At 44.1% G+C, this 25,587-nt stretch overlaps 4 non-coding genes and 1 pseudogene across 4 annotated transcripts; 3 read left to right on the forward strand and 2 right to left on the reverse strand.

Annotated features, from left to right (window-relative positions):
* Positions 1–12,431: 12,431 nt before the first annotated feature.
* TRNAV-CAC lies at positions 12,432–12,504 on the reverse strand. The gene has a single exon. It is a non-coding gene; the product is annotated as a tRNA-Val (tRNA).
* Positions 12,505–16,625: 4,121 nt separating this feature from the next.
* On the forward strand, positions 16,626–16,701 carry TRNAT-CGU. Its single transcript has one exon. It is a non-coding gene; the product is annotated as a tRNA-Thr (tRNA).
* Positions 16,702–16,767: 66 nt separating this feature from the next.
* Positions 16,768–17,241, forward strand: LOC112623107 (annotated as a pseudogene).
* A 2,890-nt stretch (positions 17,242–20,131) lies between these two features.
* TRNAR-ACG lies at positions 20,132–20,204 on the reverse strand. The gene has a single exon. It is a non-coding gene; the product is annotated as a tRNA-Arg (tRNA).
* A 1,387-nt stretch (positions 20,205–21,591) lies between these two features.
* Positions 21,592–21,664, forward strand: TRNAR-ACG. The gene has a single exon. It is a non-coding gene; the product is annotated as a tRNA-Arg (tRNA).
* The last annotated feature ends 3,923 nt before the right edge of the window (positions 21,665–25,587 follow it).

Below are 25,587 nucleotides of genomic sequence, written 5' to 3' on the forward strand. Positions count from 1 at the left end.
GTGGTATTGAGGCAGGTCCCCAACATTCTGGTGCCCAACATGGGGCTCGAAAGCGTCTGGTGAAGGAATGCTCGAGCACGTGAAACAGAGGGCTGATGGACAAAGGACTCCCGAGGACAAAAAAGTTTTTAAGCTCTGCAGGTAAGCAGGGCACTTGGAGAAAGCCAGGGACACAATGGGGAAAACTGAAAGTAAGTACACCATGTATATGAGCTTGCTAGGGCGGCTCTTGAAGCATGGTGGGGTAAAAGTTGGTACAAAAAATCTTATGAATTTATTTCATGTTGTGGAACAATTTTGCCCTTGGTTCCCTAAACAGGGAACTTTGAAATTAAAAGATTGGGAAAGAGTTGGAAAGGACTTTTAAAATGCACATAGAGAAGGAAAGGAAATTCCTCTGCCTGTTTGGTCAGTTTGGTCATTGGTACGTGCAGTACTGGAGACTTTTCAGAAAAACGATGAGGCTGAGTCAGAGAAAGAGAGAGAGGAGTTTGATTATCAGGATTCTGAAACGTCTCTACCAAGTACTAGCCAAAAGGAGTGTCCAGAAGTAATTTATGCCAATCCCCACAGTCTTCCTAAACCTATTCAGCAATTCATTCAGCCCACGGTTCCTCTAGAGGAATGTTCGGAATGGCCACCTCCTCCTCAGCTGAGTGAGCACTGGGAGAGGGAGCCCAAGACTCGGCTCGCCATGCCCAATATTGCCCGACTCACAGTTCATTATGGAGAGGGGGCAATTCATGTTCACCCTGCAGTTCATTACAATGAAGGAGCAATTTCCCTTAAAATGGATGACCCAGCACCCTGTCTGGGTCGAACAGTGGCCTCTCCCTAAGGAAAAGTTGGGCATGCTTTATGAAATAGTTAAAGAACTACTAGAAAAAGGATGAATTTCACCCACTTTCTCTCTTTAGAATTCCCCAGTATTTGTAATAAGAAAAAGTCTGGTAGATGGCACATGCTGACCGACTTGCGAGTGGTCAATGCTGTAATTCAACTGATGAGAGCCTTACATCCCCCACTATGGGCTACCATCCCCCACTATGCTCCCTAAAGACTCACTGCTCATTATTACAGATTTAAAAGACTGCTTTTTTACAATTCCTTTAGCAGAGGCAGATTTCGAAAAATTTGCCTTTACCATCCCTGCCATTAATAACAAAGAACCAACCTGCAGCCAGATATCATTAGAAGTTTCTACTCCAGGGTATGTTAAACAGTCCCACAATTTGTCAAACTTTTGTAGGCAGAACTATCCAGTTCTGGAATTGAGAGATCAATTTCCAGATGTGTACAGCAAAAAAAATACAGACCAACTTATTCAATGTTATTCATCTTTACAAAAGGCAATTACAAACACTGAATTGCTTATAGCACCTGACAAAATTCCAACAACCACTCCTTTTCAGTATTTGGGGATGCAAGTAAAGGATAGAGCCATTAAGCCTCAAAAGGTTCAAATTAAAACAGATTATTTAAAAACCTTAAATGATTTTCAAAAATTGTTAGGAGATATTAATTGTATTCGGCCCACCTTAGGAATTCCTACTTATGCTATGTCTAATCTCTTCTCAATATTCAGGGGAGATTCCAACTTACACAGTAAAAGAGAACTAACACCCGAGGCCATAAAGAGTTAAAAATAATTGAACAAAAAAATTCAACAAGCCCAGGTCAGTAGGATTGACTCAGACTTGCCTTTACAATTCATTGTGTTCCCTACTTCACATTCCCCAATGGGGGTTATTGCTCAAAATAATGATTTAGTTAAATGGTCTTTTTTGCCACATAATACCATAAAAACACTTACAGTATATTTAGATCAGATGGTAATTCTAATTGGAGAGGCTTGTATACACATTGTTAAACTTTGTGGCACTGAACCCAATAAGATTATAGTTCCATTAAATAAAAATCAGGTTAAACAGGCATTTATTAACTCAGTTACATGGCAAGTTAATTTAACAGAATTTGTTGGACGTATTGATAATCATTATCCTAAAGATAAAATTTTCCAGTTCTTAAAATTAACTGCATGGGTTCTTCCAAAAATTACTTGTGATGCTCCCTTGGAAGGAGCCATGACTGTTTTACTGTTGGGTCTAGTAAGCACAAAAAAGGGACAGTCTGGTGGAGACCACATAATCCAATCACTAGATCTGAACTTACTAACATTCAAAAAGCTAAGGTTATTCTGTTTATTTATTAAAGAACTTTTACAGCCTTAAGTTCGCTCTGGAGCCCACTGTGTGTGCTCTTTTTCTTCAACTTCCGCAATTGCTAGACGAAGGTATACCTCCTATTTTCATTACACACATTCGAGCCCACAGCTCTCTGCCTGGCCCATTGGCTTATGGCAATAATCAAGCAGACCTTCAGGTTATGACATCACTGCTTGACCAAGCCACCCAATCATATCAATTTTTCCACCAAAACTGAAAAACTTACCTAAATAATTTCAACTTACACAGATGCTGGCTAAGCAAATTATCCTACAATGCCCAGAGTACCAGCTCACAGGCATATCTCCTCCTTCAACAGGTGTTAACCCTAGAGGATTAGAACCTAATCCATTGTGGCAAACGTTAAATTTTGGAAACTAAGATATGTACATATAGCCATTGTTACCAACACTCATCTAATTATTACACATTAAAAAAAAAGAAAAAAGTAAAGAAAAAAGACTAAAAGAGACAAAGATCAAAACAAGATGCAAAAAAAAAAAGACTATGAAAAAAATTAAGTAGAAAAAAGAAAAAAAAATTGGCTGGGTGCGGTGGCTCATGCCTGTAATCACAGCACTTTGGGAGGCTGAGGCGGGCGGATCATGAGGTCAGAAAATCAAGACCATCCTGGCCAACATGGTGAAACCCCATCTCTACCAAAACCACAAAAAATTAGCCAGGCACGGTGGTGGGTGCCTGTAGTCCCAGCAACTCAGGAGGCTGAGGCAGGAGAATGGCATGAACCCAGGAGGCAGAGGTTGCAGTGAGCCAATATAGTGCCACTGCACTCCAGCCTGGGTGACAGAGTGAGACTCCGTCTCAAAAAAAAAAAAATTAAGAAAGTTATAAAAATGTACCTTTAGTTAAAAGAAAAAAAAGCTATAAAACACAAAATTTAAGATGTTAAAAATTGTCTGTGAAAATCGTGAAAAATGTTGTTAAAAAATTTATACAAAAAAGGTTGTATAATTTTTGTTTCAAAGGTCTAAGCAGGCCGGGCGCAGTGGCTCATGCCTGTAATCCCAGCACTTTGGGAGGCCGAGGCAGGCAGATCACGAGGTCAGGAGATCGAGACTATCCTGGCTAACACGGTGAAACCCCATCTCTACTAAAAATAAAAAAATATATTAGCCGGGTGTGGTGGTGGTCGCCTGTAGTCCCAGCTACTCGGGAGGCTGAGGCAGGAGAATGGCATGAACCCAGGAGGTGGAGCTTGCAGTGAGCCAAGATCGTGCCACTGCACCTCCAACCTGGGTAACAGAGCAAGATTCCATCTCAAAAAAATAATAATAATAAAATAAAAATAAAAGTCTAAGCAAATTTTAAACTGATAATTGTAAAAAATTCTGTGTGTAAACACATTTGCTAAAGTTAAAAAGGTATCATCCAGTTTTTCTATAAACTAAACATTAAAATAAAACACAAGTCTTTCTTTTTTTTTTTTGAGACGGAGTCACGCTCCTTTGCCCAGGCTGGAGTGCAGTGGCGCGGTCTTGGCTCACTGTGAGCTCCGCCTCCCAGGTTCACACCATTCTCCTGCCTCAGTCTCCCAAGTAGCTGGGACTACAGGTGCCTGCCACCATGCCTGGCTAATTTTTTTTGTATTTTTAGTACAGACGGGGTTTCACCATGTTAGCCAGGATGGTCTCAATCTCCTGACCTTGTGATCCACCCACCTTGGCCTCTCAAAGTGCTGGGATTACCAGTATGAGCCACTGCGCCCGGCCCACAAGTTTTTCTTAAAACACTAACTTGCTCTTTAAAGACTGTAAAAAGTCTGTTAGCACAAGCACCACCCCTAAAACTTCCACTACCAGCTTAAAAACTATGTCCTCATCAAAGGATGAAAAGAGGAAAAAAAATTCGAGCCAGCTTAAAAAAGACCCTACAGAAACTGCAGCCTCAACAATGTGGCTTCTGCAAACAACACAGGCCCTAGACATTAAGCTGAAAAAATGGAAGACTAAGCCAAATAATTTATTCATTTTTAATTTTCTCATTTTGCCTACTACCTATACCTGCTACACTCTATTAAGCTCATACCTTAAATCTGCCTTTCTTCTGCCCTGTTACTTTAACAAACACCCCCTTCTCAGATTCTAATAACATAACTGCTTGGCTAAAATAAATTAACATACCCCCAATGGGGTTCCTCATTAATAACATATAGTAAATTAAGATGCCAAGTAACTCTACAGGTCACTTTTTGACTGGAAAAAAATGTTGCTAATTATACTCATGTTTGTTTTCTGTTATTTACTAATTCTAGGATGCAAAGCTCAAATAAAAGCAGTGACCTCCTCACCTGACAAACTTGTGTCTACAACAGACCAAAATAATACCTATTGGGCATATGTCACATTTCCGCCTTTAATTAGGCCTGTCACTCGGCTGGAACCCCCAGTTGAGGTTTATGTTAATGATAGTGTTTGGATGTCTAAGCCTACAGATACTCATAGGCCCTCTCACACAAAAGAGAAAAAAATGTTAATAAATGTGTTCATAGGTTATCAATTCCCCCCTCTTTGCATAGGGCTGGCTATTGGTTGCCTAAAAGGCTACCGACAACATTGGCTAGTTAAAATTCCACGTCATAATCAAAGACCAGTATCCTATTATTTATTTTCTGGCTAGAGCCTGGATCATTCACAGAGTTTGGTTCAATTGAAACAGTTTAAGCCCAAAAAAAAGAGGTGTCAACAACTTCAACAATGGTCAAAAGATTTAGAAATATTAATTTTTTTTTTTTTGAGACAGAGTCTCGCTCTGTCTCCCAGGCTGGAGTGCAGTGGCACGATCTCGGCTCACTGCAAGCTCCGCCTCCCAGGTTTACGCCATTCTCCTGCCTCAACCTCCCAAGTAGCTGGGACTACAGGCGCCTGCTACCTCACCTGGCTAGGGTTTTTTTTTGTATTTTTTAGTAGAGACGGGATTTCACCGTGTTAGCCAGGATAGTCTCAATCTCCTGACCTCATGATCCGCCCGTCTCAGCCTCCCAAAGTGCTGGGATTACAGGCTTAAGCCACCGTGCCTGGCCAGAAATATTAATGTTAAAGAATTTGCATCACTAATCACACTGAGATACTGCAAAATAATTCCTATGGAATCGTCATTAATTGGTCCCCTAAGGGGATATTTACAGTTAATTGTACCAATCAAATTAATAGATGCAAAACAAAACTAAAACAAATTTTATACTATCAAAGAAATGACACTACTTACACTAAAAATCGTGCTCATTTTCCCATAATTTGGACCAATTTTAGTATGGCCGGCCCACATTCAAAAATGATTAATCCAATAATAGGCCCTAAACATCCCAAATTATAAAAGTTAATAATGGCCCAATCTCATATTCCGGTTTAAAAAGAAAAATATTATCTTGATAGAGAAGGTGAGAGACTTCAATTTGTGTATCAGTTTTCTTCCAACCGAATGGTGCCCATTCAGAGTTGTGTCAAGCCTCCTTTTACATTGATGATTGAAAATATTAATATTCAACCTAATTCTCTAAATATTACTTGTCAAAACTGTCGCATTTCACCTGTATTGATTCTACATTTGGTGTGAAGACATCTGTGTTGCTGATGAGGGCTAGAGAAGAAGTTTGGATACAGATCTGTGTCAATAGATGTTAGGAAGCCTCTCCTTCCATTCATATCGTCACAAGAATGTTAAGAGGAGTGTTTACCAAAACAAAAAGATTTATTTTTACCCTTATAGCAGTAATTATAGGCCTTATTGCAGTCACAGCTACTGCTGCAGCTGCTGAAATTGCTTTACACTCCTTTGTTCAAACTACAAAATATGTAAATAATTGACAAAAAAATTCCTCAAAATTGTGGAATTCTCAGACCCGGATAGACCAACAAGTAACAAATCACATAAATGATCTTAGACAGACTGTTATTTAGATAGAAGATCATACAATGAGCTTAGAGCATTGATTACAAATACAATGTGATTAAAATACTTCTAATTTCTACATAACTCCCTGTTCATATAATACTACTAAACATCATTTAAAAAAATGTTAGACGCCATCTAGAAAAAAAGAAATACAAATTTAACATTAGATTGTAGATCCAGCCCTACAGGGCCTGTGGGTGTTTTCTTCGTGTGCGGAGATGAGAGATCATAGAAAAATAGACACGAGACAAAGAGATAGAAGAAAAGACAGCTGGGCCCAGGAGACCACTACCACCAATGTGTGGAGTCCAGTAGTGGCCCTGAACATACTGAGAGAGAAATTCTCATTGGGTGCCAGATGTAGGGTTCAGCTCTACAGAGCCTGTGGATTTTGTCTTCGTGTGTGGAGACAAGAGATACTAGAAAAATGAAGACACAAGATAAAGAGATAGAAGAAAAGACAGCTGGGCCCAGGGAACCACCTACCACCAATGCATGGAGTCCGTTAGTGGCCCCGAATGCCTGGACGAACTGCTATTTATTGTATACAAGGCAAGGGGGCAGGGTAAGGAGTGTGAGTCATCTCAAATGATCGATAAAGTCAAGCAAGTCATGTGTTCATGTGACAGGGGGCCTTTCCCTTTGTGGTAACCAAAGCAGAGAGGGAGGACAGCATATGCCAGCATTTCTTCTTTGCACTTACCAGAGAGATGAAAGACTTTAATACTTTCACTAATTCTGCTACTGCTGTCTTCTAAGAACTTAAAAGGAGGAGCCAGGTGTACAGGCAGAACATAAAAGTGGACAAGGAGTGTGACCTTTGAAGCACAGCACCCCAGGGAGATGTTTAAGCCTCCAGATGACTGCAGGCAGGCCTGGCTAATGTCAGGCCTCCAACAAGAGCTGGTGGAGCAGAGTGTTCTCTAACTCCCCCAGGGAAAGAGAGACTCCGTTTCCTGGTCTGCTAAGTAATGGATGCCTTCCCAGGCACTGGCGCTACCACTAGACCAAGGAATCCCCAAGTGGCCCTTATCCGCGTGTGATAGAGGGCTCACACTCTTGTCTTCCAGTCACTTCTCACAATGTCCCTTCAGCTCCTAACTCTGTATGACCTGGTTTTTCTTTGGTAATAATAATAATACAAAGATTAATACTAAAAACTAATGATTGATAGTATCTATATATAATCATCTCTGTATTCTATTTCTAATATAACTTTGTCTTGTCTTATCCTAACTATTTTCTTTATTATATTGGAACAGGTTGTGCCTTCAATCTCTTTTCTCAGCACCTGGGTGGCTTTCTGCCCACATTAGATATAGGCAAATTAAAAGAACAGGTTTTTAAAGCATCTCAGGCTCATTTAACTCTCCTGCCTGGGACTGACATTCTCACTGAAGCTACTGATGGACTTTCAAACATAAACCCTCTTAAATGGATTAAGAACATTAGAGGATCAACTATTGCAAATTTTGCTTTAATGTGTATCTGTTTATACTGTTTACTTTTAGTCTACAAATACAGAAGATGCCTTTGGAGAGAGACCAGACACTATGAACAAGCCTTAACAACAATGGTGGCGGTTTAAAAAAAAAGTGGGGCATGTTGGGAAAAGGGCTTGTGGGGTGCCTGCATAAACTGGCAATAAAAATATGGGACAATAAGTTGTGGAAAGCCACAGGAGACCTCTGAAGAGGAAAGCCTTCCTATCACCATTATGTTCCCATGCTCTGAGCGCAACATGCTCTCTTACCTATAAACACTGTGTTGAAGGAGAAAGACACTTCTTTGAAGCATTGGAATGTAGGCAGACGTGCAGGCTCCTAATTAAGCCTGCTCCCACTAGCTACTCTCCGATAAGTTAAAGATATGCTGTTTGAACACAAAGGAGATTCATTTAAATCACTATTGGTATAAATTATGCCTATAACACACTGACTCCCTTTCACCATTTCACCCTAAACATCTGCTTCTTAGATCTAAGTGATTGTATTCAATAAATAGTGTGGAGACGAGAGCTTGGTACCTTTTGCAGCCTCCATTTTGCAATTGGCCCCCTGGCCCCGACTCTTTATACACTCTTAACCTGTCTCTTCTCATTCCTTCCTCGCCACCAGACTTCAAGTACCCTATGGGTGGTGATGAGGCTGGTCCCCATCAAAGATCTCTCTCCACTTAGAAAGCTTTGGAGGGGTTTCTCTCAGCTCTCCAGTCCTGGCACTTGGCAGCAGAAATACAAAGTGCCCTAGATTGATTTCTGTTAGTTTTATGGTCATGCTCCCCAACTTCAAGAGACTTTGCACTTGGGGATGCCTCAGTGGATATTCCTCTCCACTTTCCAGCCTGCCCCTTCACCTTCTTTTGGGATACTCTCCTCTAGCAGAGACAACTGGCAATGGTTTTTTGGCTACTTGGAATTCTGTGCTTGGGTCAAGTAGGCCCACAGGCAAATCTTAAACAACTTTTTGAGTTTTGATGGCTTTTTCCTCATTTAGTATTCAAGGGTTTCTCTTCCTCTGCTTGTCTGCCCATCTGCCAGGAACAAGGGCAGCTAGAAACCTCTTTTCTCATATGAAGACCTCTTTCTAGGTGGAATTTGATTAGATTTCCCTGTACCAATTCCCTGGTGGGTTCAGAAAATCTACTATTTTGTAACTTATGCTCTTGCTTTAGTTATTAAATTGAGAGAAACAGACTCTTGTAATTTTCTACAACTTAACTAGGAATGAAATTCAGTGGGGTGTATTTTTAAATATATTTCCAGATTTCTGTGCCAAAATGCCTTTTGTCATGTATTGAAACTATTTCCTTTAAGATATATAGCAACTGCCTCGCCACTCTCACTTAAAAAACTAACAGTTTGAGGGTCCACTTCATGCCAGATGCTTTGCATGTTGTTTTAGTAAACTTTAAATCACACTTCATTGATCCAAGAGATATTAAAATAGCCGTTATTGTTCTTATATTTAAGTTATGCAAAGTCACAAATAATGTCAACATGATGACACAAAAACATCAAGAAGTAAAATGGCCAACTGCCTACAGCTGCGTTCCTAAGCTTTACTTAGACTTCTAGATGAACCTGCTAGGCACATGCAGAGTGACAGGATGTCACATAAGTGTTTGGATACATTTCAGAAAGTTACCTTTAATAGTATCCATTGACTACACTGATGTTTACTGAGAACCTGACATAATCCAGTCTAGTCTTTTTTTTTCTTTTTTTTCTTTTTTTCTTTTTTTTTTTTTGGAGACGGAGTCTTGCTCTATCGCCCAGGTTGGAGTGTAGTGGCACAATCTTGGCTCACTGCAACCTCCGCCTCCCAGGTTCAAGCAATTCTCCTGCCTTAGCCTCCCAAGTACCCAGGCTACTGTCCAGCTAATGGGAAGGCACGCATTACTTAGCAGACTGGGAAAGGGAGTCTCTCTTTCCCCGGGGGAGTTAGAGAACACTCTGCTCCACCAGCTCTTGTTGGAAGCCTGACATTAGCCAGGCCTGCCTGCAGTCATCTGGAGGCTTAAACATCTCCCTGGGGTTCTGTGCTTCAAAGGTCACACTCCTTGTCCACTCCCACCATGCCCAGCTAATTTTTTGTATTTTTGTAGAGACAGAGTTTCACCGTGTTGTCCAGGCTGTTCTCGAACTCCTGAACTCAGGCAATCCGCCTGCCTCAGCCTCCCAAAGTGCTAGGATTACAGGCATGAGCCACCACACCTGGCCGATCCAGTTCATGGCGGAGGCCTCTATAACAAAATACAGATTAAACAAGAGGAGAGCATACAAGTGTATTTAACATAAGTTTTGTGTGATATGAGAGACTAGAAATGAAGACCCAAAGAAACAGGGAAACATTTGTAGTTTTATGATAGGTTGACAAAAAGAAGATAGTTATGCAGAAGTGTAATTGTACAAAGAGGGTATGATGTAATGATAATAAACTGGGGGAACTTAGCAAGGCTTACTTGTTCAGGTTCTTCTGTGTGTCCCTGTGTCTTCAGAGAAAAACATGTTCCTTTCCTTCAGTTATAGGAAGGACACCTTTGGAATGAAGATTTCATGACCTGCTTTAGGAGAGAAGGGCTAGGGAAAGGTGAGAGTGAACTACTTGCTTCTGTGGTTTTGTCAAATGTCAAGATGTCATATCTCGGGGTAGCACGTTCTGAACCCCATCATCTGAATTATCTTATTTAGTTATTTACTTGGTGGTTGCAAGAAAGCTTCCAAAAACAGGAACTCTGTTTTATTCATAACTATAGATCCAGAGCTTTTCGCCACAAATTCCTATGTAGTGTTTGCATTTCTGACCATTTGCTTGAATGACCTCTACTATTGTTTATTCCAAAACCACTCCTTTGGCTTCTGTGACATCAGTTGTCCTGACTTTCTTTCTATTCCTCTGATACTTGTCATAGTCTTCTTCATAGGACCCTCTTCTCAAAAAACTGCAGGTTCAAAACTCTTCTTTTTTTTTTTCTTTTTGAGACAGCATCTTGCTCTGTCACCTAGGCTAAAGAGTGTAGTGGCTCGATCTCGGCTCATTGCAACCTCTGTCCCTCAGGTTCAAGCGATTCGCCTGCCTCAGCATTCCTGTGTAGGTAGGATTATAGGCACGCGCTACGACGCTCGGCTGATTTTTTGTATTTTTAGTAGAGACAGGGTTTCACCATGTTGGTCAGGCTGGTCTCGAACTCCTGGCCTCAGGTGATCCACCCATCTGGGCCTCCCAACGTGCTGGGATTACAGGCGTGAGCCAAGGTGCCTGGCTGAAACTCCTTTTAAACCACTTAGATTGGAATGCTGCTGTTGAAATTGCATTGGGTGATATTTACTATCTCTTGAAGAGCTACTTTCAAAAAATAATAACAGTTGTATTAATCAGGATTCTCCAGAGAAACAGAACCAATAGGAGGTGTGTATGTACAGAAAGATATTTATTTTAAGGCATAGGTTCACACAGTTGTGGAGGCTGACAAAGATTATTTGTTTGGTCAAACTTTAGTCAGGCTCCTGAACTGTCTTCTGGGCCCATCTGTGCTATTCCTCGTAAAACCAGTTTTAGCAAGAATCCTGATAAATCAGTTTAGGAAGAATCCCCTACCCTTGATATCTGCTCCCACTCGATATCTGATCAGGTTCCTCATCCTCCACCATCCCCCAGGTAAGGTCTGATGGCCCTGGCCTGTCTTCAGCAAGAATCCTGCTAGGTCTGTTTAGCCAGAATCCCCTTATCCCTGATGCTTCCTCTTAGTAATTTTCCATCCACTGATCACCCACCACCCTGATCCTTGGCTATAAATTCCCACTTGTCCATGTAGTATTCAGAGTTGAGCCCAATCTCTTCTCTACTGCAAGACTCCTTTGTGGACCCTATTACCTACCATGATGGTCCTGAATAAAGTCTCTCTTACCATGATTTAGTAAGTGTCGTTAAGCGAAGAGCCTCAGATCGCAGCCCGCTGCCACCTGCGTTCTGGGCTAAGAGGAAGCATCAGGGATAAGGGGGATTCCGGCTAAACAGACTTCTTGTTACCTGCCCGAGGTCCTTGTCAGTTCTTAAGGACAGGTGCTTTGCATTATCCTCCAGCACTCTCCCGCCCACTGCAACCTTCCCCTCTCACCATGCGGGCGGTAGTAGATACTGGTTGAAAATATCTAGGGCCGGGAGCGGTGGCTCTGTAATCCCAGCACTTTGGGAGGCCGAGACGGGCAGATCACGAGGTCAGGAGATTGAGACTATCCTGGCTAACACGGTGAAATCCCGTCTCTACTAAAAAATACAAAAAAAAAACCCTAGCCGGGCGAGGTGGCGGGCGCCTGTAGTCCCAGCTACTCGGGAGGCTGAGGCAGGAGAATGGCGTAAACCCGGGAGGCGGAGCTTGCAGTGAGCTGAGATCCGGCCACTGCACTCCAGCCTGGGAGACAGAGCGAGACTCCGTCTCAAAAAAAAAAAAAAAGGAAAAAGAAAATATTTATCTAGCAAGAGATAAATTGCCGGATGGCGGGCTAGGGCTAATGTCACTGCCCGGGTAGTCGCCACTTCGCTTAAAGGCGGAGCTGTTGTTAGAAATCCAGGTTCCAAAAGTAGGTAACAACCCCGCTCCTTTCTGTGACACTCTTCCAATGACCCCTTTTAGACCAAGGGGAAGGCCCGCAGAAGTGAGAGAGGGGGAAAGTTGTTTCACAGAGGCGAAACCACTCGGCCACAAGGGCTTCTCACGGACACCTCCTGTTTTCAAAGTGTACATACATATTTTTTGGAGTAGAAAATCTTTGATACCTAAAAGAGCGAAGAATGTTTCCGCCCGGTTTCGAACCGGGGACCTTTCGCGTGTGAGGCGAACGTGATAACCACTACACTACGGAAACAACTTCTACGAGGATTCTACTCTGCAAAGCCCTGCAGGGCCTGGCCTGTTCCTTATATGCGTGTCTAGAAAATGATCGTCGTGGTGCAGTTCTCTCCTTTTACTGTTTTCGAAAACAAAAGCAATTCATAACCAAGCTTCCCCAGGACTCCAATTCCTGCACAAATTTCAAACATGGAAAGCTAGAACAGAATGCTAGAGAATTTTATTTCAAGACCTCCCTATGCTGTCTATGTACGTTACTTTATCTGCACAACCCACCCGGATAGTCATATCTTGGTGACTTTTGGGAAAACCATGAACGACCTGAGACCAGGAGATGATTGGAGGCCATCAGCACTTTCTGCCACAGCTGCTGTCAGCATTTTGTTTGCAGTCAATTAACTAGAAGTAGTCATGGCTTCTGGGAAATATTGGGAAGTAGATGAAACATGTAGAGAACACCACCAACTCTGCCACAGAATGCAAATGCAAAGAGATACAGTCTTTGCCCCCAAGGAAATCAGAATCTAGTAATGTCTTCCTTATAAGATCATGATGATATATTTTTTCTATTGTCTTATTGCCCAAAGATATACCCATTGCAGACAAGAATCAAAACAAGATTATAGTTCATCTAACTTTTGAATCTCATGCTCTTTCTAGCAAAATTGTATTGGACACATTATATTAAGGCAAAATATTTTAAGTCATCTTGGACTTCTAGCCTCAGAACTGTGAGAAAATAATTTTTGTTCAATCCAGCCAGTCTGTGGTATCTTATGGCAGCTCAAGTTTACAAATACAGGTGTGTTTACTATAACGAATAAAAGCAGTAATCAGAATAGTCTGACTCAGAGATCTTTGACATTGATGAGGATACTATATAATGTCCCTAGAATTAAAATAAATGTGCAACTTCTTAATATCTTACTTGATCTATATAAGCAGAAAAGTCTAGTAGATAGAAGTCTGACCTGAATCAGCAAAACAGAGAATCATGGCCTCCCAACCAATTCCCAGATATGAGCCAGCTTTGACTGAGGAGAAGGCTAGCTTCCCTTGAGAAAGTATACTCGTAGCTTAGTACAAATTTATATTGTTATTCTTCCTCCCTTCTCTAAAGGGGCCTGTGTCCATTTACCAGAGTGACTGTGCATTGGGAAAGGGGAAATAGGCAGACATATCAGGAATTACTAAACAAAGATCCTGAACTGACATTAATTCCTGGAGATACTAAGCATCACTATTGTCCACCTGGCAAATTAGGGACTCAGAGAGGTCAGACAATCAATGAAATTTTGCCGCTGGCCCATTTCACCGTAGGAACAGCAGATCCCTGAACCTACTCTGTAGTTATTTTCCCAATTCCAGACAGAATATTTATATTGTTTCCATGAGTGATAGATTGCAGGCTATTATGATATAAATGGCCAAGTGGAAGCCACTGGAAATTCCTCTACCTATGACAATTATAAACCAAAAGCAATATTGTACTCCTGGAGGGACTGCAGAAAGGATGGCACCATCAAGGACTTGAAATATGCAGGAGTGGTGACTTTTACCATATCTCTATTCCACTCATTATTCAACTGCAGAAGACAAAAGGATTATGGAGAATGATAGTGAGTTATTGAAAATTTGGCCAGGTAAATATTCCAATTGCATCTGCTATTCCAGATGTGGTTTTGTAGCAGGATGAGCCGCAGACAAAACTCCTCAGACACTGGATTAAAGAAGGAAGAGGTTTTTTATTCGGCCGGGAGCGTCGGCAGACTCGCGTCTTAAGAGCCAAGCTCCCCGAGAAAGAAATACTCAGCCTTTTTAAAGGCTTACAACTTTAAGGGGTCCACGTGAAAGGGTCATGATAAATCAAGCAAGCATGGGAAACATGACTGGGGGCTACATGCATCAGCTAACAGAACAAAAAGTTTTACAGTGCTTTTTTCATACAGTGTCTGGAATTTACAGATAACACAAGTAGTTTAGGCCAGGGGTTGATGTTATTATTATTACTTCGTTTAACTCCTAGGGCTGGGTGGTAGTGCCAAGGTTGTCTGGCTATTTATCTTACTTTTGTTTCTTTCTCTCTTTTCTCCTGTCTTTGAACTAGGCAAGGTGGGGGGAGGAGGGCAGCAGGAGTGGTAGTGGTCTCCTCCCTTAGTTTCATTAATAGATATATTAACACATCTCCTGGTACCTGCTATGCTGTTATTGATATGGTTAGATCTTTTTTCTTTATACTTAAACATTAAGACCATCAGAAGCAGTGGTCTTTTAGCTGGCAAGGCCAGCAGTACACCTTATCTGCCCTACTGTTGCAGGACTTTTCCTTAGTTCAGCTAAAGGTGGGGTTCTTTCTTCCACGGCCATGAAAATTAGTGAGTAAGACAGGGTTTTATTGGGTGAAAAGGGAAAAGCGGGGAAACAGGGACTCTCGCAAGGCCAGAGTCCCTCCACTAGAGCGTTTCCACTTCCCACCCAGCAGCTGGAATCCCAGGTTCCACATAGGAAGAGGAGGGGTCAGGCTCCTCCCAGCTGCAAACGTCATGAACTTTCTGAGGCTCCACCTCAGTGGGCAGGCTGGTTGGAATCCAGGAACCCCCTCCCACCTGACTGTCTCACTATCTTGGGGGTATATGGAGTGTCTAACCCCATGTCACCAACTAGTCCACAGGGACCTTTATCACCTTACCGTTCTATAGAACACCATACTGGTCTCTTACATTAATTTTATTTTTAGTGACAAGAAGGTAGCAACTACTCTATAACATTGGTAAGACATTTGTATGCCAGACGGTGGGAAATAAACCTCACAAAAAATCAGGGCCTTACTACCTCAGTGAAATTTCTAGGGGTCCAGTTGTCTGAAGCATTATGAGTTGCTGCATCTGATACCTTTCCTTATTAAGAAAGTGGTGGCCGGGCGCGGTGCGGGCGCGGTGGCTCACGCCTGCAATCCCAACACTTTGGGAGGCCAAGGCGGGCGGATCAAGAGGTCAGGAGATAGAGACCATCCTGGCTAACACAGTGAAACCCTGTCTCTACTTAAAAAAAATACAAAAAAATTAGCTGGGCATGGTGGCGGGCACCTGTAGTCCCAGCTACTCAGGAAGCTGAGGCAGGAGAATGGCATGAACCCGGGAGGTGAAGCTTGTAGTGAGCCTGGGCGACAGAGCAAGACTCCGTCTCAAAAAAAAAAAATTAAAATTAAAATTAAAATTAAAAAATAAAAAAAAAGAAAGTGGTACAATACTGAGTAGAACTCTTTGGATTTGGGAGGCAACATTTGGACACGCTACACCAAACGATTTATCAAGTAACCTGAAAATATCCCAGTTTTGAGTTATCCCAGTTTTGAGTGGTGGCCCTAGAACGTTCTGCTACAGGACCACGTTGCAGCTCATGCAACTCTGCCACTGGGACCATAAGAACCAGAAGAGTTGATCTTGCTTAGTGTCGAAGAAGAGGGATGTTATCTGGAGGCTTTGGCAAATTTCTACAGGTGAATCACAGCACAGAACTTCAGAATTTCAGAGCAAAGTTATGCCATCCTCTGTGGGTAACTACTCTTCTTTCGACAAATAGCTTTTAGTTTGCTACCAAGTTCTTAGTACAGTTTGAATGTTTGGCCACATGCCACCACATTACCATATGGCCTCAGATCAGATGCAGATCTTGAACTGGATAGTGTGTGTTACCAAGACATAAATTTAGACATGCACAGCAGCATTTCATTATCAAATGGAAATGGGATGTATTAGATAAAGCTTGAGCAGGTCCTAAAGGCACAAACAGGTTGCATGAGGAAGTGGCACAGATGGTCATGGCATCTACCCTTGCTACATTGCCTTTTCTTTGTGTGTGTGTGTGTGTGTGTGTGTGTGTGTGCGCGCGCGCGCGCGCATCTACATCTATAGCCTCCTAAGAGCTCTAAATGACCAGTTGACTGAAGAAGAAAAAACTCAAGAATGGCATATAGATGTTCTGTACAATATGCAGACATCACTTGAAAGTAAACAGTTGCAGCCCCACAGCCCCACAGCCCCACATACAAATAAACAAGACAGGCTAGCAGTGAAAATTACAGCGCTCAGGGCCCTATGCATTTGTGTTTTTGATGCACAAATCTGCCCTTAGAGGGCTGTGATGGCCGAGTGGTTAAGGTGTTGGACTCGTAAGTCATTTCCCCACGCAGGTTCAAATCCTGCTCACAGCATTTCTGTTTTTTTTTTTTCTTCCTGAATCACAAATCGCTGTGACTCTCAGTCTTTCTGGTGTCGCCATGGGCCGCCGTCTCGCCGGTTGTTACCGGTATTGTAAAAACAAGCCTTCCCCAAAGTCTTGCTTTTGCTGAGGTGCCCCTGAGGCCAAGATTCGCATCTTTGATCTGGGGCGGAAGCAAGCAAAAGTGGGATGAGTTTCCGCTCTGTGGCCACATGGTGTCAGATGAATATGAGCAGCTCTCCTCTGAAGCCCTAGTGGCTGCCCAAATTTGTGTCAGTAAGTACATAGCAAAAAGTTGTGGCAAAAATGACTTTCATATCCGAGGGCGGCTGCACCCCTTCCACGTCATCTGCATCAACAAGATGTTGTCCTGTGCTGGGACTGACAGGCTCCAAACAGGTATGGGAGGTGCCTTTGGAAAGGCCGCAGGGCACTGTGGCCAGGATTCGCATTGGCCAAGTTATCATGTCCATCCGCACCAAGCTGCAGAACAAGGAGCATGTGATTGAGGCCCTAAGCAGGGCCAAGTTCAAGTTCCCTGGCCGCCAGAAGGTCCACATTTCAAAGAAGGGGGGGTTTCACCAAGTTCAATGCGAATGAATTTGAAGACATGGTGGCTGAGAAGCGGCTCATCCCAGATGGTTGTGGGGTCAATTACATCCGAATCTTGGCCCTCTGGACAAGGGTGCGCCTGCACTCATGAGGGCTTCCACTGTGCTGCCTCCTCTTCATACTCACCATAAATCCTACTTCCTGTCCAAAAAAACAAAACAAAACAAACAAAAAAAGCAGTGAGTAGAAATGAGGAAATTGAGACAAAAGGAGGATACACAACTTGGCCAAGGCTACAAGGAGGGAGTCGGCATAAAGGCGCCGTGCACTGTGGCTGCAGTGGGGCCCAAAACTGCCGAGCTTCTCACTTTCAGAGGAGAGGACCACCCACCCCCGTTTATAAATACTTTTGCATTTTCACGTGCCTATTTCGCCTACATTGAGTCCTTAAATAATATTTAGCCAATTTAATGATGACTTATAATTTAACTTCGTAATTATATTAACTCCAAGTTTCTAGGTTGTTAATGAATTTTGTTCTTAAAATGTTTACCTCTTTTTTTTTTTTCTTTTGAGACGGGCAGGGCGGGGGGGCAGCACCGTGTCTCGCTGCGTTGCCCAGGCTGTTCTCGAAATCCTGGGCTTAAGCGATCCTCCCGCCTAGGCCTCCCAAAATGCTGGGATTACAGGCGTGAGCCACTGTGCCCAGTCAAAATGTTAACCTTTATTGAATTGCTACATCAATTTTACCTAATTTGGGGAAGGGGGATGTTTCTTTTCTTTCTTTTTTCTTTTCTTTCTTTTTCTTTCTTTTTTTTTCTTTTTTTTTTTTTTTTGAGACGGAGTATCACTCTTGTTGCCCAGGCTGGAGAGCAATGGCGCTATCTAGGCTCACTGCAAACTCCGCCTCCCGGGTTCAAGCGATTCTCCTGGGTCAGCCTCCCGAGCTGGATTACAGGCATGTGCCACCACGCCCGGCTAATTTTTTTTTTTTTGTGATTTTAGTAGAGACGTGGCTTCACCATGTTGGCCAGGCTGGTGTCGAACTCCTGACCTCAGGTGATCCGCCCGCCTCGGCCTCCCAGAGTGCTGGGATTACAGGCGTGAGCCACCTCGCCCAGCCTGGGAGATGTTTCTTAAAATTTTTTCTGTTGCATAGAGTCTGAAATTATTTCCTCCGTAATGGTTTTGTGGTTATGGTTCTTTTGTTATGATTCTTTGGAGAATGAGATGGAAAACATATGATGTATACTCCAAGAATGTATTTTATTCCATTTTCTTTTTCATTATCTCAAAATTTAAAAGTATTTGGGTCTCTGACTACTGTTCCACACGAAGCATCAGTATCCAACACAAGTATGTTTTTAAAAAATGAAATTATTTAATGAATGAACAGAAGAACCGACTGCATAAATTAATGAAACTTTCACAAGTGCGATAGACACAATGGGGCGCTGGCTCATGCTTATTATCCCAGCACTTTGGGAGGCCGAGGCAGGCGGATCACCTGAGGCCAGAAGTTCGAAACCAGCCTGGCCAACATGGTGAAACCCCGTTTCTGCTAAAAATACAAAAATTAGCCGGGAATGGTGGCCCGCGCCTGTAATCCCAGCTACTCGGGAGGCTGAGGTGGAAGAATCACTTGAACCCGGGAGGTGGAGGTTGCAGTGAGCTGAGATGGCGCCACTGCACTCCAGCCTGGGAGACAGTGCCAGAGTGTGTCTCAAGAAAGAAAAAAAAAAAAGCAATTTCCGAAGAGACTTAAGGTCTCTCAAATTTCAGTTTGATGCTTACCGTTAAACCAGACTTAAAGTTTAGGATTGTGCTGTGCAGCAGTACGGTGCAAGGTGAAGAGCCAAATCAGATCAATTTTCTTCCAAAGGACTTTAAGAACCTGTTTCTGTCTTTTTTTGAGACGGAGTCTTGCTCTGTCGCCCAGGCTGGAGTGCAGTGGCGTGATCTCGGCTCACTGCAAACTCAGCCTCCCGGGTTCACGCCATTCTCCTGCCTCAGTCTCCCAAGTATCTGGGACTACAGGCGCCCGCCACCACGCTGGGCTAATTTTTTGTATTTTTTAGTAGAAACGGGGTTTTACCGTGTTAGCCAGGATGGTCTCGATCTCCTAACCTCGTGATACTCTTGCCTCGACCTCCCCAGTGCTGGGATTACAGGCGTGAGCCACCACGCCCGGCCCTGTTTCTGTCTTTAATTAGAAAACAGGGCCGGGCGCGGTGGCTCAAGCCTGTAATGCCAGCACTTTGGGAGGCCGAGACGGGCGGATCACCTGAGGTTGGGAGTTCGAATCCGGCCTGACCAACATGGAGAAACCCTGTCTCTACTAAAAATACAAAATTAGATGGGCGTGGGTGGCGCATGCCTGTAATCCCAGCTACTCGGGAGGCTGAGTCAGGAGAATCGCTTGACCCCGGGAGATGGAGGTTGTGGTGAGCCGAGATCACCCCATTGCACTCCAGCCTGGTCATCAAGAGCAAAACTCCATTTCAAAAAAAAAAGAAAAAAAGGAAAATACACAGGAACATATTTTTCTTTAAAAAAAAAAAAAAGGCCGGGCGCGGTGGCTCACGCCTGTAATCCCAGCACTTGGGAAGCCAAGGCAGGCAGATCACCTGAGGCCAGGAATTCGAGACCAGCCTGGCCAAAATGGTGAAACCCCGTCTCTACTTAAAATACAATAATTATCCGAGCGTGGTGGAAGGCGCCCGTAATCCCAGCTACTCGAGAGGCTGAGGCAAGACAATTGCTTGAACCCGGGAGGCGGAAGTTGCAGTGAGCCGAAATTGCGCCATTGCACTACACAGCCTGGGAGACAGGCCTAAACTTCGTCTGGCAGGGGGAAGAAAAGCGGTTTCCGAGCCAGCCAGGAGTCGAACCTAGAATCTTCTGATCCGTAGTCAGACGCGTTATCCATTGCGCCACTGGCCCGTCCGCGAAAGTCTGTCGAGTATCTATTCTTCATTAGGATCCCTAAGAAAATAGTTGATTTGCAATACAACCAGACACACATTGAACAAGACTGCGGATTCTGGCAAAGTGCGATTTTCTTTGTGGTCAATTTAAACAAGTTTCACTCCCTTCAGATAGTTATATTTATAAAGAAATTTTCTGCTTTGGAACATCATGTACGTAATAGAGTTACTGTCGTTCACATTTTTTTAATTGATGTGCCCGCTTCTTTCTTTTTTTCTTTTCTTTGCGGTTTTTTTTTTTTTTTCTTTAGAGACGGAGTCTCCTTCTGTCACTTAGGCTGGAGTGCAGTGGCACGATCTCGGCTCACTGCAATCTCTGCCTCCCCGGTTCAAGCGATTCTCCTGCCTCAGCCTCTCGAGGAGCTGGGATCACAGGCGCGCGCCACCACGCCAGGTTAATTTTTTGTGTTTTTAGTAGAGACAGGGTTTCACCATATTGGCCAGGCTGGTGTCGAACTCCTGACCTCAAGTGATCAACCTGCCTCTGCCTCCCAAAGTGTTGGGATTACAGGTGTAAGCCACGGCACTCGGCCTGGGAGATGTTTCTTAATGTCTTTTCTGTTGCATAAAGTATGAAATTATTTCCTCTGTAACGATTCTTTGGTTGTGTTTCTTTTGTTATGGTTCTTTGGAGAATGAAATGGAAAACATACGATGTATAACTCAGTAAAGTATTCCATTTTCTTTTTCATTATCTCAAAATTTAAAAGTATTTGCATCTCTGACTACTGTTGCACACGAAGCATCGGTATCCAACACAAGTATGTTTTTAAAAAATGAAATTATTTAATGAATGAGCAGATGAACCGACTGCATAAATTAATGAAGCTTTCACAAGTACAATAGACACAAGGGGGCGGTGGCTCACGCTTGTAATTCCCTCACTTTGGGAGGCCGAGGCGGGCGGATCACCCGAGGTCTGGAGCTGGAGACCAGCCTGGCCAATATGGTGAAACCCCATCTCTACTAAAAATACAAAAATTAGCCGGGAGTGGTCGCGCGCGCCTGTAATCCCAACTACTCAACAGACTGAGGCAGGAGAATCGCTTGAACCCGGGAGGCGGGGGTTGCAGTGAGCCAAGATCGCGGCACTGCACCCCAGCCTGGGCGAGAGAACGAGTCTCCGTCTTATTAAAAAAAAAAAAAAAGAAAGAAAGAAGAAGAAGAAGAAGAAGGAGAAGAAGGAGAAGGAGAAGGGGAAGGGGAAGGGGAAGGGGAAGGGGAAGGGGAAGGGGAAGGGGAAGGCGGTGGGGGAGGGGAAGGGGACGGAGCAAGAGCAGCCGGCACATCAACGATAATCGACAGATGCAGACTGATGGGCCAGTAATCGCAGACACAACCGCGGGCCAGTGGCGCAATGGATAACGCGTCTGACTACGGATCAGAAGACTCTAGGTTCGACTCCTGGCTGGCTCGAGGGCTAATTTTGGCTTTTTTTTTTTTTTTTTGAGACGGAGTATCGCTATGTCGCCCAGGCTGGAGCGCAGTGGCTGCATCTCGGCACTCTGCAACCTCTGCCTCCCGGGTTCAAGCAATTATCCTGCCTCAGCCTCCCAAATAGCTGGTACTACAGGCGGACGCCACCAGGCTCAGCTAATTTTTTGTATTTTAGTAGAGACGGTGGTTTCACCGTGTTGCCCAGGCTGGTCGCAAACTCCCGCGCTCAGGCAATTCGCCCGCCTTGGCCTCTCAAAGCGCTGGGTCTACAGGCTTGACCCACCGCGTCCGGCCTGGAAATTGCATTTTTTAAAATCTCTCCCTTTTTTTCCCCCAACTGATACTGAGAAATGGGTTAGCTCAAAGAGATCCCTGGAAAGACAACTCAAAAAATTCAAACATTCGACGACAAAAAGAAATAAAGTTCTAGGTCAGGCGTGGTGGCTCACGTCTGTAATCCTAGCACTTTGAGAGGCCGAGGCAGGCGGATCACCTGAGGTCAGGAGTTCGAGACCAGACTGGCCAACACGGCTGTACTAAACATGGCTCTACTAAAAATACTAAAAGTAGCCATCTGCAATCCCAGCTACTCGTAAGGTTGAGGCAGGAGAATAGCTTGAACCCGGCAGGCGGAGGTTGTAGTTAGCCGAGATGGGGTCACTGCACTCCAGCCTGGGCTGTAGAGCAAGACACTGTCTCAAAATAAATAAAATAAAATAAAGTTACAATACGTGCTACAAAGTGAATGAACCTTGAACATATTATGCTAAGGAAAAGAAGCCAAACACGAAAAGCTACATATTGTATGATTCCATTTATAGGAAATCTCCAGAATAGACAAATATGTAAAGAGAGAAAGTGTGAATATTTGGCAGGGGCTGGAGAAAGGGGAATGAGTATAAAGTTTGTTTGGGGTGATGAGAATGGTTTGAAATTAAATAATGGTGATAGTTGCACACGTCTGTGAATACACTAAATAGCAGTGAATTGTACACTTTCAAAAGTTGGATTTTATGTTATGTTAATTATATCTTAATTTTTAAAATCCAAATTAAAAAAAAGTATTGACCGACCGACTTTTCTTCTTTTCTTTTGAGTCTGGATCTCCCTTTGTCGCCCAGGCTGGAGTGCAGTGGCGCCATCTCGGCTCACTGCAACGTCCGCCTCCAGGTTTAGGTCATTCTTGTGTCTCAGCCTCCGGAATAGCTGGGACTACAGGTGCCCGCCGCCAGCCCTGGCTAATTTTTGTGTTTTTAGGAGGGGCGCGGTGGCTCACGCCTATAATCCCAGCACTCTGGGAGGCCGAGGCGGGCGGATCACTTGAGGTAAGGAGTTTGAGACTGACCTGGCCAACATGGTGAAACCCCGTCTCTATTAAAAATACAAAAATTAGCCGAGCTTGGTAGTGGGCGCCGGTAATTCCAGCTACTCGGGAGGCTGAGGCGGAAGAATCGCTTGAACCTGGGAGGCGGAGGTTGCAGGGAGCCGAGATCGCACCCCTGCACTCCAGCTCGACCCCCAAGAGCGAAACCCGACAAAACAAAACCAAAAAAAAGGAAGGAAGGAAGGAAGGAAGGAAGGAAGGAAGGAAGGAAGGAAGGAAGGAAGGAAGGAAGGAAGGAAGGAAGGAAGGAGAATTTTTAGTAGAGACGGGGTTTCGCCATGTTGGCCAGGTGAGTCTCGAACTCCTGAACTGAAGTGATCCGCCCGCCTCAGCCTCCCAAAGTGCCGGGATTACAGGCGTAAACTACCGCGACCGACCGACATTTTTCTTTTTTTTTTTTTTACTTTTGTTTTGGTTTTTGTTGTTTTGTTTTGTTTTGTGTTTTGTTTTGTTTTGTTTGAGACGGAGTGTTGCCCTGTTGCCCAGGCTGGAGTGCGGTAGCGCGATGTCGACTCACTGAAGCCTCTGCCTCCCGAGTTCCAGCGATTCTCCTGCCTCAGCCTCCTGGGTAGCTGGGATTACAGGAGCATGCCACCACGCTCGGCTATTTTTTGTTGTTGTTGTTGTTTTGTTTTGTTTTGTTTTGTTTTTGGTTGGGGGGATATATTTAGTAGAGATGGGGTTTCGCCATTTGGCCACACTGGTCTCGAACTCCTGACCTCAGGTGATCCGTCCGCCTCGGCCTCCCAAAGTGCTGAGATTACAGGCGTGAGCCGCCGCGCCCGACCACTTTTTTTACTATTTTAAATCAAGTATCTTTTTGTTTGTTTGTTTGTTTATTCTGTGCCTATGCTTACCCAGACAATTTCTTCATTGATTTTCCCCCGCCTTGGGCAGATTTCCACTCTTCAGACCCTTTCCTGCACAACTTTGTCCCTGAGCATAGGTCCTGGACGAAAAAGAAGGGACATCGCCTGGAGAAATATTGCATCAAGAAAGACGCGGCTGTGAAGAATAGATATCAGTGTCTCCCTTAGGCCCTCAGTTCGGCGATCTTGGTAATGCCCAGTCCCATGCCTGCGAACGCGATTCAACCTCGATCTCCCCGTCCCGCCCCATGATCGCACCAAGAAGAGCGTGCGAGCCTCCCTGCTACAGACTGACACTAAGAAACCAGATTTGAAAAGGATCACAGACAAACGTTAAACATGCAACAAGAGGGAGAGGGTGTAAGGAAGAGACATTCTTGGGGCGGTGTCTGATAAAACAGATGGCTGTCCTTTCCAGATGTTTCTGAATTTGATCCCCGACGCCTGGGGCATTGTGGAGGAACTTGCAAAGGAAATCAAGGTGTCGCAGGAAAGAGAACACGCACAAGCAAAAGACACCTTAATTTGTGGTATTCTCAATATTTATCTTACAGAAGTGTATCGACGATGGACAATGTGCGATGTGATGGGTGCTGGGAACTCAACGAACTCTCCACGCGCCTAGACCTCATTGGATCCACTTTCTCTTGGCTGTGAGCCGGTAAAAAAGCGGTGGGTGTGGGGGACGGTCCAAAGGATTCGGAGCTCGGTAAAATGCTACTCAAACTTTAGCGTGCTGGAGAATCCCTGAGAAGGAGTATTATACCCAGTTTTCTGGGACTTACCTCCAGTGATTCTAGGTCGATTCTTTGATGAGGCCCATTAATTTTTAACTGGGTGATGCCGAGCAGACTGTAACCAGCACTGTATTCGTGCGTTTTCTTTTATCGTCCACTTTTTGCAACTAACACCAACAGAGAACTTCCACGGTGGAAGGCGAAAAATTGAGCGTCTACCAGGGGTGAGACTCACAGTCTTATATTACTGGGCTTTAACCAACCGAGGTAATTCCCTTCTACTTTCAAGATTTTTATTTCTGTTTTCGTTTTTAATAACTTGTAGGTTTCGTCGCATTGTTTTGTTCTGTTCTGTGGTGGCTTCATCATAGAAAGACAATACCAACCTGGGCGTGGTGGTGTGACCCTGTAACTATACCCAGCTACTCAGGAGGCTGAGGCGGAAGGATCGCTTAAGGCCGGGAACTGAAGGCCAGCTTGGACAACAGAATGAGACCCTCGTCTCTAATCAAATAAATAAATTTTTGAAAAAGACGTCTCCCCCTTAAACAAAATGTTCTCTTCTGAAATTGCATTCTCTTAATCTCCTGTCTTTTACTGACACTGAGAAAAAAGTTGGCTGAAAGAGATCTCTGGAAAGACAACTAAAAAAAAAAAACTCAAATAGGCCGGGCGCGGTGGCTCAAGCCTGTAATCCCAGCACTTTGGGAGGCCGAGACGGGCGGATCACGAGGTCAGGAGATCGAGACCATCCTGGCTAACACGGTGAAACCCCGTCTCTACTAAAAATACAAAAACTTAGCCGGGCGTGGCGGCGGGCGCCTGTAGTCCCAGCTACTCGGGAGGCTGAGGCAGGAGAATGGCGTGAACCCGGGAGGCGGAGCTTGCAGTGAGCTGAGATCCGGCCACTGC

This window comes from Theropithecus gelada, chromosome 4, assembly GCF_003255815.1.
Source record: "Theropithecus gelada isolate Dixy chromosome 4, Tgel_1.0, whole genome shotgun sequence".
NCBI lineage: Eukaryota > Metazoa > Chordata > Mammalia > Primates > Cercopithecidae > Theropithecus > Theropithecus gelada.